Genomic DNA, 9519 nt, shown 5'->3' with positions numbered 1-9519 from the left:
CAGTGAAAAAAGATAAGTTAGAGACATAATTTACAGTTATGGTATTAAACACAACAAAATACCCTTCTAGCCAAAATTTCAGCTTTGCCAAACACTGCAGTCATTAGGTTGATGCAACATGTATCCTGTGTAGCATGATCCCAAAATGGGTGTCAGACTATATGTATGCACATGCACACAGTGAGAACTTAATAGTTCTCATTAGTGTTACAGGTGTGAAAGAGAATTAGAAATATCTTTTGCTCCTCTCCAAAAACTGTCCTTGTAGCTGTGTAATCTGGATAATCTCCACTTCTAGACTCTTGCAGGCAACTTCTAGACTGAGGAAGACCATTCAAGGGAGAGACAGAAACTAATGAAAGTCTGGCTGACATTTTGATCATACTCATGCATTTATCAAGATTATCCCAAAGGCATGTGTCACAGGAAGAGAGTAGTTTTTCCATATTAAAGATGGCATTAACCTTCTATCCTATCTTGCTCCCTTTGCTATTCCCAAGCTCTGTAAATATTTCAGATGTCTTCTGCCCCACGCTCACACCACTTAGCTATTAAAAATGGCAAGATGATGAAAAACTCAAATTTAATCCACATTTTTTCTGTCTCTAAGGTAATTAATTTTCATTAATTTCTTTGTGCTTAGAGTAAAGGTAGCTGACTGTTAAACACCCACTTCAAATTGCTTTTCTACCTCCCAAAGATGCACTAGAGCTCAAATAATCCAGATACAAGCCCCTCAGAACCTTGCCTCAGTCAGTGTCTGTTCCATTCTATTTTTCATGCTGCTTTGCCATTCACAAATGTATTGTGGGGAAAATAAAATAAATAAATGATCCTCTCTCTTTTGAGGAAGGGTTGGGAGTTTGTGGAAAATGCGTTTTTTTAAGTCTGGGGTGGTGTCAATCCACATTGATAGCTGAGAAATGTTCACTATTGTTCATTTTTACTCATTTGCCCAGCCTCCATCTGTGGGAATGATGCATTAAATAGTTATAGGGGGACTGTTGTTCTGTACCAAAATATTTCACTAGGACATGAGAGAAATCATTGAGCAACTGACTAAGAGTTTTGGTAGCAAATGATATAGTAGCTGTCATAGAAAATCAATAGGAATCTTATTGTAGCTCTCAACAACATATACATATTAATAAGTCCATATCTGACAAATACTTTAATTTTTAACCTACCAAGAGGAGAATATTTACCCTAAGGATTTTGACACACTACCCTGCCTTATATAAACTTTACCAATCAGCAGCTAGGTCCCAGACCAGAATCATATTGGGCCAAATCAGGACACTTTAAGACAAGTTTTAACCCAGCCACTCCAAGAACTGTCACTTACCACATGAGAACAGTGGCTCTTATCAGAACAAAGACGTGAATATTTTGTGCCCACAAAAGCACCAGTAAACCAAGCAGACTAAAACTGTGTCTTAGAATGATTCTACTTCAAAGTAAAATGAGTCCATATGTCAAAGAAAAGTTATGATTTGAAGATTCAGAAGTAGTTTTCCTGTGAACCTTTTAGGTTATATATAAGTAGAAGAAAATCATAGCGGCAACAAGAATTTTTTTTCTTATATTGATTTTTGTTACATTTCTGGTGACTTACTGAGTAGGTAGCCAGAAGCAATTTATAAATACAGTAACACCAGCAGACTCCAGAGCACTAGTAGAGAAGTACCACAGGTTGTACACAATACAAGAATAATTCAGTACAATTGCTCCACCTTACCTATGTGGGTGAAATTCAGTACTAGCCCTCTAATTTCAGTGATTTAGGGCATTTTATACTGACTGAGGGTTGAAGTACTTTCAGCTTCAGTTAATTTTTTTCTGGTATGAAAGTGAAAGAGTTAAATAAAATGCATGTTATCATTTTATACCATTTTAATAAGAATAAGATTATACTTGATTAAGACTGTATTTTTTCTTTGTACCTATTTGCACTCTCAAAATTCGTCAAATTCCATCTGTCCTTCAAAAAGTCCACCCATTACCTTACACATAAGTTTACAGCTTGAGGAGAAAAGAGCCCAGCAAAATCAGTAAATTAACTTCTCTTCATATTTTCACTGCTGGAAGTTTTAAGCAGTTTCAGAGATGAAATTGATTGAAGTTATAATACTATTGATGAGCGTTTCATACCTTACAGACACTATATATTAATGTAAGATTATTGCCTTTCATGTGGGTTTCTTTGGCCAAAATAAGAAAAATTCCTTTACTCAAGTGTTTGTTAATATCATTCATTTATTTGTCCTTGCAAGACAGCATGAGAAAAACAGAGAAATATTTGGAAATGCCTTTTTTTTACGTCCAGAACTCAGAAAATGGAGTTGCCTTTTAAGACTGGTTGTTAAATTTGAATCCCCTAAATTATAAGTATAAATAATATATGGGAAGATTGACCTCCAGACAAAAAAGAAGGATGTGAAAACTCTAGAGACTGAAGCTCAGGAGCACAAGAAGCTCTGCCCACACATCTTGATGAGCAGGTTACAGAAGTTGCTTCATCTGAGGATGAATCCCGCATAGCTTCTGCTAGTGGAACTGACCAGGGAAAATGAAAGAACCTTTTCTTTTAGAGGGCTGAAATGCATGTTTTGACAACTCTTACTATCTCTCTTCTTACTGAGAAGACTCCCTGTTGCACCTCTCCCTGAAGACTGTTGTTAATCAGTGTCAACCCAGTGTGGTCATTCCCATGCATCCACTGGTTGAACTTGACCCCAGCTCAAGTGGGGAAGTCCCAAGACAGACTTGTGTCACTGTTGAGGGACACACCCTGTGTCACTCACAGGGATCAAGTGAGCTGCAAGACTTTGCCTGCCTGAATCCAGACTGCAAGGGGGAAGGCAACAGCTGGGATGTGAGGGCAGAGAGAATCAACCACAGCCAAAAGTTCAATGGAAGAATTATCTATTATTCATACAACTGTTTCTGTGTTCAGGTTTTGGTACCTTCTCAAACCCTAAAATTTTATGTGTTCTGTGCATAGCTCTGGGATTAGCAATGGCCAAATGTTGCCAGTTAAAAAATCCAACAAAATTTTTCACTGATTCAAGACATTTCAGGAGAAGGGCTCAAGATAGCTATGCTTCTGACTATACAGGAGATGCAAACTGTTTAAATAAGCTCTCTGACTACTCACAATACCTGTCTAAAGGATTGAAGCTAAATATACAAAATATAAATATAAAATATAAATTTTTTGTCCTGATTTAGTGACTTTGTTTTCATCCTTAATTAAAAGACTGAAACAGGTATATAGAAACAATAAAATTTAATTCCATTCATGGTCTTTCAATTTTTCGGCTGGGTTTATCTTGATATGGTCTGTTGAGAACTTCAAAAAGGAACACTGTATTTTGAACCTCTAGATGTCATTTTTATGCAAGGATGGGAGCTGATGGTATTTCACCTCCTGAGCTAGAAATTTTCAGGTAGCTGAATGTCCTACTATCATGTTTTATGCTTGCCAGGAAATGCATGAAAAACTAGAAATTTTGTTAAGGACAGATACAGACTCAGCTCACAACTCCTGCAAGATTTTCTCTCCCACAGTTCTTCCTGTTACAACAGACCTTTATTCTTGAAGATGCTGGGGTCTCGCACCTCCAAGGTTCTCAGACATGTAGAGAAGTCTCTTTGCTTGCAGCTAGAGGAGTCTCAAAACCTACCGGTCACTAATGCCTTAGGCTTTGGACCCAGTCTTTAAATCTTTGCTTATGTGTGTCATCTTGATAAAATTCCATGGGACAACTCATATGAGTAAGTGTCTGAACAGCTCACTTTCTTTGTGGTGCTTGTTAGTGCTTGTGTGCTTTGATATTCAATGTGTCTAAATCACTACATAGCATTTTATTTTTATTTTCATAAAATCCTTGAATTAAATTACACTGATATGAAATATGCCTCTGGCCCCATGTAGATGTTTCCAAAAAGCCTAATAACAAACAGATTACAGGGCAAAAGATAGTTCCAAGTCTAACTGCTTTTCAGAGTTCTGATTACAAGAAAAGCCATGCTGCTGATGTTGCTTTAACTGTGATAAAATGAAAACTCATTGTTGCATCCCAGGGGGATTCAGGAACATTGACTTTTCTGCCCATCTGAAATGGTATAATGTTCTCTATTTCTATCATGTGGGTATCAGTTCCAAGTTGGAAACCAGCCTTCTCTCATAATTCAAGCTGGGGCTATACTGATGCAAACCTTCTCAGATATTATAAGCCAGTATGAGCTCAAAAAAAGAATTCACTGCTCAAGGCCAAATAGCTTCAAAGCTAACAATCCTCCAGAGTCAATGTGAAAGTGTTGAAACTGTCAATGTCAACTTACACTTTGCATAGTGAGTGTAAAACTTCAATAATGACATCATGGAGAAAAGGACAAAGGGCAGGCACTACACAGAAAAGTGCCAGTGCTCTTCAAATCTTTGAAACCTTCAAGGATTTATCTGGACTAACACTTTTACACATAGTCATTGGGGTCTTAGGCTACACTGATTAAAGATTTAGCTTATTCAAAGGCTCTCAGTGATAGCAAGGATGACAAGGTTTCAGCAGTAATATTGGATTCCATTAGCTTTCACTTAAAAAAAAACATATCCTAAAACCCTCAGGAGCCAGGTCCTTTATTCTTCCTCTGATTTTCTTTCTTTGAGTCAACCTTTATTTTTCCCTTAACATGCACACATGCATGCATGTATGCACACACACACATTAATATATATTAATGTCTGGGTTTGAATCACAAACCGGTTTTGCAGCACTTGTGCTCTCAGTTCTCAGAATGCAGATCCCAGAAGAATTGAATCAATCCTTCAGGAATTCCCTGAAGCACCACATAACATGTTCACTCATTTTAGCTGCACTTAGGGCAACAGATACAATTTTGAAAGTGGAAAAACATATCAGAGAAGGAGGGAGGGGTTCTAGTTTAAAAAAAAATCAGATAATCAAGAGATAAATTAAAAAGTGAGACTCTGTGGTTTTGATATCAGGGATAAGTACCTATCCTAATGCTTTTAGTACAAACTGCAGAAATAAGTGTAATGGAGGACAGGCATGCTTTTTTTCTAACTAGAAGAGAAAGAGAGTCAGTGAGTCAGCCTCAGACAAAGACCAAAGAGATGGAAGACTTGAAGAAGGAACTGTTTCCTCTGTCCTCCCTCTCTTGTTTGTGAGAACTGTAAAAGCATCCATGTTGTACTGTGCAGACATGCAGTGACAGCTGGAGTCCCAAAGTAAATGTCTTCTAAATATCTTGGAAAGAAACTACAAGTAACACTTGTTGTTAAACTCATGGCAAAAAGAATATTAAGAAAGATTATTTAACTATTATTTCACAATTTAATTACTCTCCTATTATTCAAGAGCTTGTGACAGGGCACTGGATGCAGGTCGCCCAACTCTTAACCCAACACTTGAAGCCCCAGCTCATTCCTCATTCTTTCATTTCTCATTTCTACTTTCTTCTAGTTCTGCTGTAGGTATCACCAGTTTCTTGTCACCTCAGCAGCACCAGCACCCCTGGTACATTTCAGTTGCTTAACACAGGACTTTCTCTGGTGCTGTATAATCCATTCTGGAATCCGTGCAACCCCTGACATCTGTAGGGAGCTGGCAGATCTGACACAGGTTGATACAGCTGACAATACAGTAAAATTTTTTTTTTTAAATCCATCAAAGGCATCTATGTTCATGCTGTTATTACAGCCCAAGTAATTTTCTGTGTTATCAATTCCACTCATGCTAGTCAAAAAAGGTTTTTCAGGAAAACAAACCAGCTGAGAGTTGTTTCTTTGTACACAGAAAAATATGAGGTGGGAGACAGTTGGAAGGAGCTTCAAGTTATTGCAGCCTTACCTAGCTCTGGAATGGAAAATAGTAAAGCTAGATCTGTGGGTTACTCAGCTCATGCTAGTAAGATATACTTAGAAGCAAGGTGGTTTTTTTAAAATATAATTATCCTACTTTGAAGACCTGAGGCAATAACATTCTGTGGGACAAATCTGCAGGCCCACACTAGCACAGAGGGGCTCTCTGATACTGTTTGCAGCAGCAGCCTGGAGATACTCTGTGTGGTTTGCAAGTTCATCTGGAAATGGAACCAATTCACAACCACAGTGGCCAACTTTAAATCTGGAGTTTCTGCAGAAAGATTCAAATCATGAATCATGAATAATGATGAATTCTGCAGTAATTGGTCTGAGGGCTCCTTGCCTCCTGTACCACCATCATTCTTATCTTGACCCCTCACAGAACTCACAAATTTGCCACTGAGATGTGGACTCTCCTACTACAGGTGCACCAAAAGCCATTGTCTTGAGGCTTATGACCTCTGGGTTTTAAGCAATATCCCAAGGGTTTATTTTTCACTTTCTTGTTGTTGTTGCTAATTTGAAACCAACTGTTTATTTTTCTTGGCAACCTTAAAAAAGAAATTAGCATGAAAGTATTGAAGGGGTGAAGGGTTATCACAACCATGACAGTGGACAAGAACAAGGGGGAGGAGATAATACTCCACCTCTTTTACAAGCTGCTCTCTTCTCTGTTAATGCACTTGTTTTGCTGAAGGCACTGCATCACAATGCTGAATTTAAACTTTTATGAGAAAGGTTTCGCTTATATTCTGTGAAGTGATCTCCTCAAACATATTTCCTTTTGGAGTCGCTGTAGTAATTGTGTACCCAGGCATCCACGGAGCTAGGTTAACTGCTTATGGACTGTTATTTCACTCACTCTGACTTTACATCCACATTAGGTCACTGACTTCCTTGGATCTCTCCCCAATTTGTACAGTGAGATTAGAATGGGGCTATTCTGGAGAGGGCTGCTTTTTCATTTTTCAATAACGCCTATATAGCATGAGGAACCCACATCAAAATCAGAACACTGGTTTTGCAATTTAAAACTGTAATAGTTAAGTTTCACTATGAGAGAAGAATTTAGATACTTGGGTTTCTTTTTCTGGGGTAATTCTTTCATTTTCTTGACAAAGTTCTTACTTTGTGGTGGTTATGAGCCTACTTGGTGGACCCTCTCTTACCAGAGCTTGTCACTTGTACAGTTTCACTGTTGAAAGACTTGCTGAAATCCTCTGCTATACCTCTGCAAAAAACAAAATTCTCCTCAGGGCAAAGGGTAAGCACAATATGGGTTTGCATTCTAATGCCACTGGAGGAATAAATACTTTTTTGTGACTTGCAAATCTGTACCCATTATTCCATAAAAGGCATCAAGCATATTGTTTCTGCCTAGGTAGCATTCCATAATTCCATCCAGCTGGAAGGAAAGGAGATCAGACAAAAACAGTCAAACTGAGGGCATCAGCTTCACTGATAATACCTCACCATTAATCCACTAAAACAGCTCAGGCACATCAGGATTTTAAGAAACTCCTGCCCCAGCTAATGCTTTGTTCTGATGCAAAGTTTTAAAATGAATGCTGCTCCATATAATTCAGGCTTCAGCCTGAATTTCTCCTGTTCTCTGCAGTTATCCCACTATCTGGTGTAGGAACAACCCAAATTTTGAAGGTGATCTTTCACTAGCAGTGCCTTCTCTTCTACTCACCACAGCCCCAGTGTGACTACAAGAAATACACTTCATATGCAGTAGAGGAAGGGTAGATGGATATCTAACATCTGAAGAGCTGCATGGAAGTCAGCCACTTTCTCAAGGAGTTAATATAAGAGGGTAAGCATAGATAAAATACTCTGTTTCCTTGTGGCCTCTCAGAAAAGGAGGTGGCCCATGCCACAGTAAGCACCTGAGAGAGGGTAGTTACTTCTTTCTTTCAGTCCTACATCCAGTGCTTGCTGATTTCTTTTTCTGTGATTAATGTCCATCACTGCCTCATCTGCCTAGCTGGATCTCCTGTTCTGACTTTTCCAGTCATTTATGAGCAATATACTCTCTCATACAGTTCATGAAGACACACTCATCTGGAAGCATTACATCAGCTAGGGATTTTTGAATGACAAAGACCTTGCTAGGAGTTTAGAAAGGGTGAACTTTGGAAAGCATTGAGAAGGAGTACCACAGACCAAACACATATGATCTATCCTTTAGTTCACTCCCTTGCCAGTGGAATGACACTGAAATTTACAACCTGTCCCTACTGCCCTAATATGCTTCCTCTGAAAAAGTCTTATTAGTCTTCACAACATTATGCCAATCTCTATTGAGAAGGCAAAATGAGAAGGCCAACTAGATAGTGTCTGTGAAAAATAGACATGGAAGAGATTAAGATATGGTGCACAGTACCAAATAGGATAGCAAAGAGCTAAGAGTGGCTGTATACCATTCTATGTCCACTTGAGATTTCAAATCTTTGCAGCAGTTTTGCAAAGCAAAGCACTTTCCCCTCAGAATGCAGCAGGACACAAGAGTATATTCACAAGACTAGTCTTATGACTCTAAGTAATCACAGTCTTGCCCGTTGTGTAATGTCATCACTGAAAAGGCTGGTTGTACTAATAGGAAGTGATGGCTATCCCATTTAGAGAAACATTTCTAAGAAGCAACAAGTGGTATAATATCAGGAGGACTTTTAGATTTCCACATCTCTTCTCCTGGGGGTGCCTGCAAATAAAGAAGTAGGCAGGAAAAATAAATATTTACTTACTTTTTTTTTAAATCACTAAGTACAGTGCTGCAAATGCATTTGCATTTGTTCTATAAATCACATAATGACTCAATAAAAGCAAGAAAGATGTGTAACATCAAGGGAGGATGAAAGAATGAAAAATTCTGTAGGCCAATTATAGGAACTTTGCATTTCTCCTTTAATATGCAGGCTGTCCACAGCATGTACATGGTCATGAACTGTTCTTAACCCTCCTGAGATAAGCTCAGAGCAGTTCAGCTAAAAGAATGATTTCTCCAAATTTGTCTCCTTAGCTGAACAAAGTACACAGTTCTTATTTGTAAAAAGTGATTAGCTTGCAGATCTTACCACATCATTTACAGATGTTTTGCTGGAGGCCAAATTCTGCTTGATTTGCATAACTATTTCCACCATTGTTAGCTTTGGATTTTACATGACACTGAATTATGACACTATTAGAATGTCTTTGGTCCATAAGCTACCATGAAGGCCCAGTAAAATATGTTCTGTACTATATATGTTATCTCATAAACAACAGAGTCAATGTGGAAAAATGAGTTGCCCACAGTCACAAGAAAAATTATCATCTGTCAAGACCTGCCAGTTCCTAAAATTCATGTTTATACTATTCTTTTCTTGATCTTCCATTTCAAAGTCTAGCCAAGATATGCACTGGTGGAAAAATCTTGTGGCTTCTCCTTTCCTGAACATCCATCACAACCCACTATATTGCTGTTGGGAGACGTGTCTCTACAAGCTGTACTTAACTATCTTCTGCATGCAAATCATCAGCAGCATGTGACCCACCCAGAAACAGCTGCAGCATGCATATGATCTTAGAAATGGGAATTATTCCTACTGATCAGCTTTGTTCAAGAGCCTATGTTCACTGAGAGA

General features: G+C 38.3%; 1 long non-coding RNA gene across 1 annotated transcript; it reads right to left on the bottom strand.

Moving 5' to 3' along the window:
* Positions 1-6971: 6971 nt before the first annotated feature.
* Positions 6972-7888, bottom strand: LOC137465124 (uncharacterized). Its single transcript, XR_010994562.1, has 2 exons — positions 7656-7888; positions 6972-7295 (listed from the first exon to the last, which is right to left on the bottom strand). It is a non-coding gene; the product is annotated as an uncharacterized lncRNA (long non-coding RNA).
* Between the last annotated feature and the right edge of the window lie 1631 nt (positions 7889-9519).

This window comes from Anomalospiza imberbis, chromosome Z (genome assembly GCF_031753505.1).
Source record: "Anomalospiza imberbis isolate Cuckoo-Finch-1a 21T00152 chromosome Z, ASM3175350v1, whole genome shotgun sequence".
NCBI classification, from domain to species: Eukaryota; Metazoa; Chordata; class Aves; order Passeriformes; family Viduidae; genus Anomalospiza; species Anomalospiza imberbis.
Note: the sequence above shows the minus strand (reverse complement) of the source record. Positions and strands in the feature narration are given on the sequence as shown.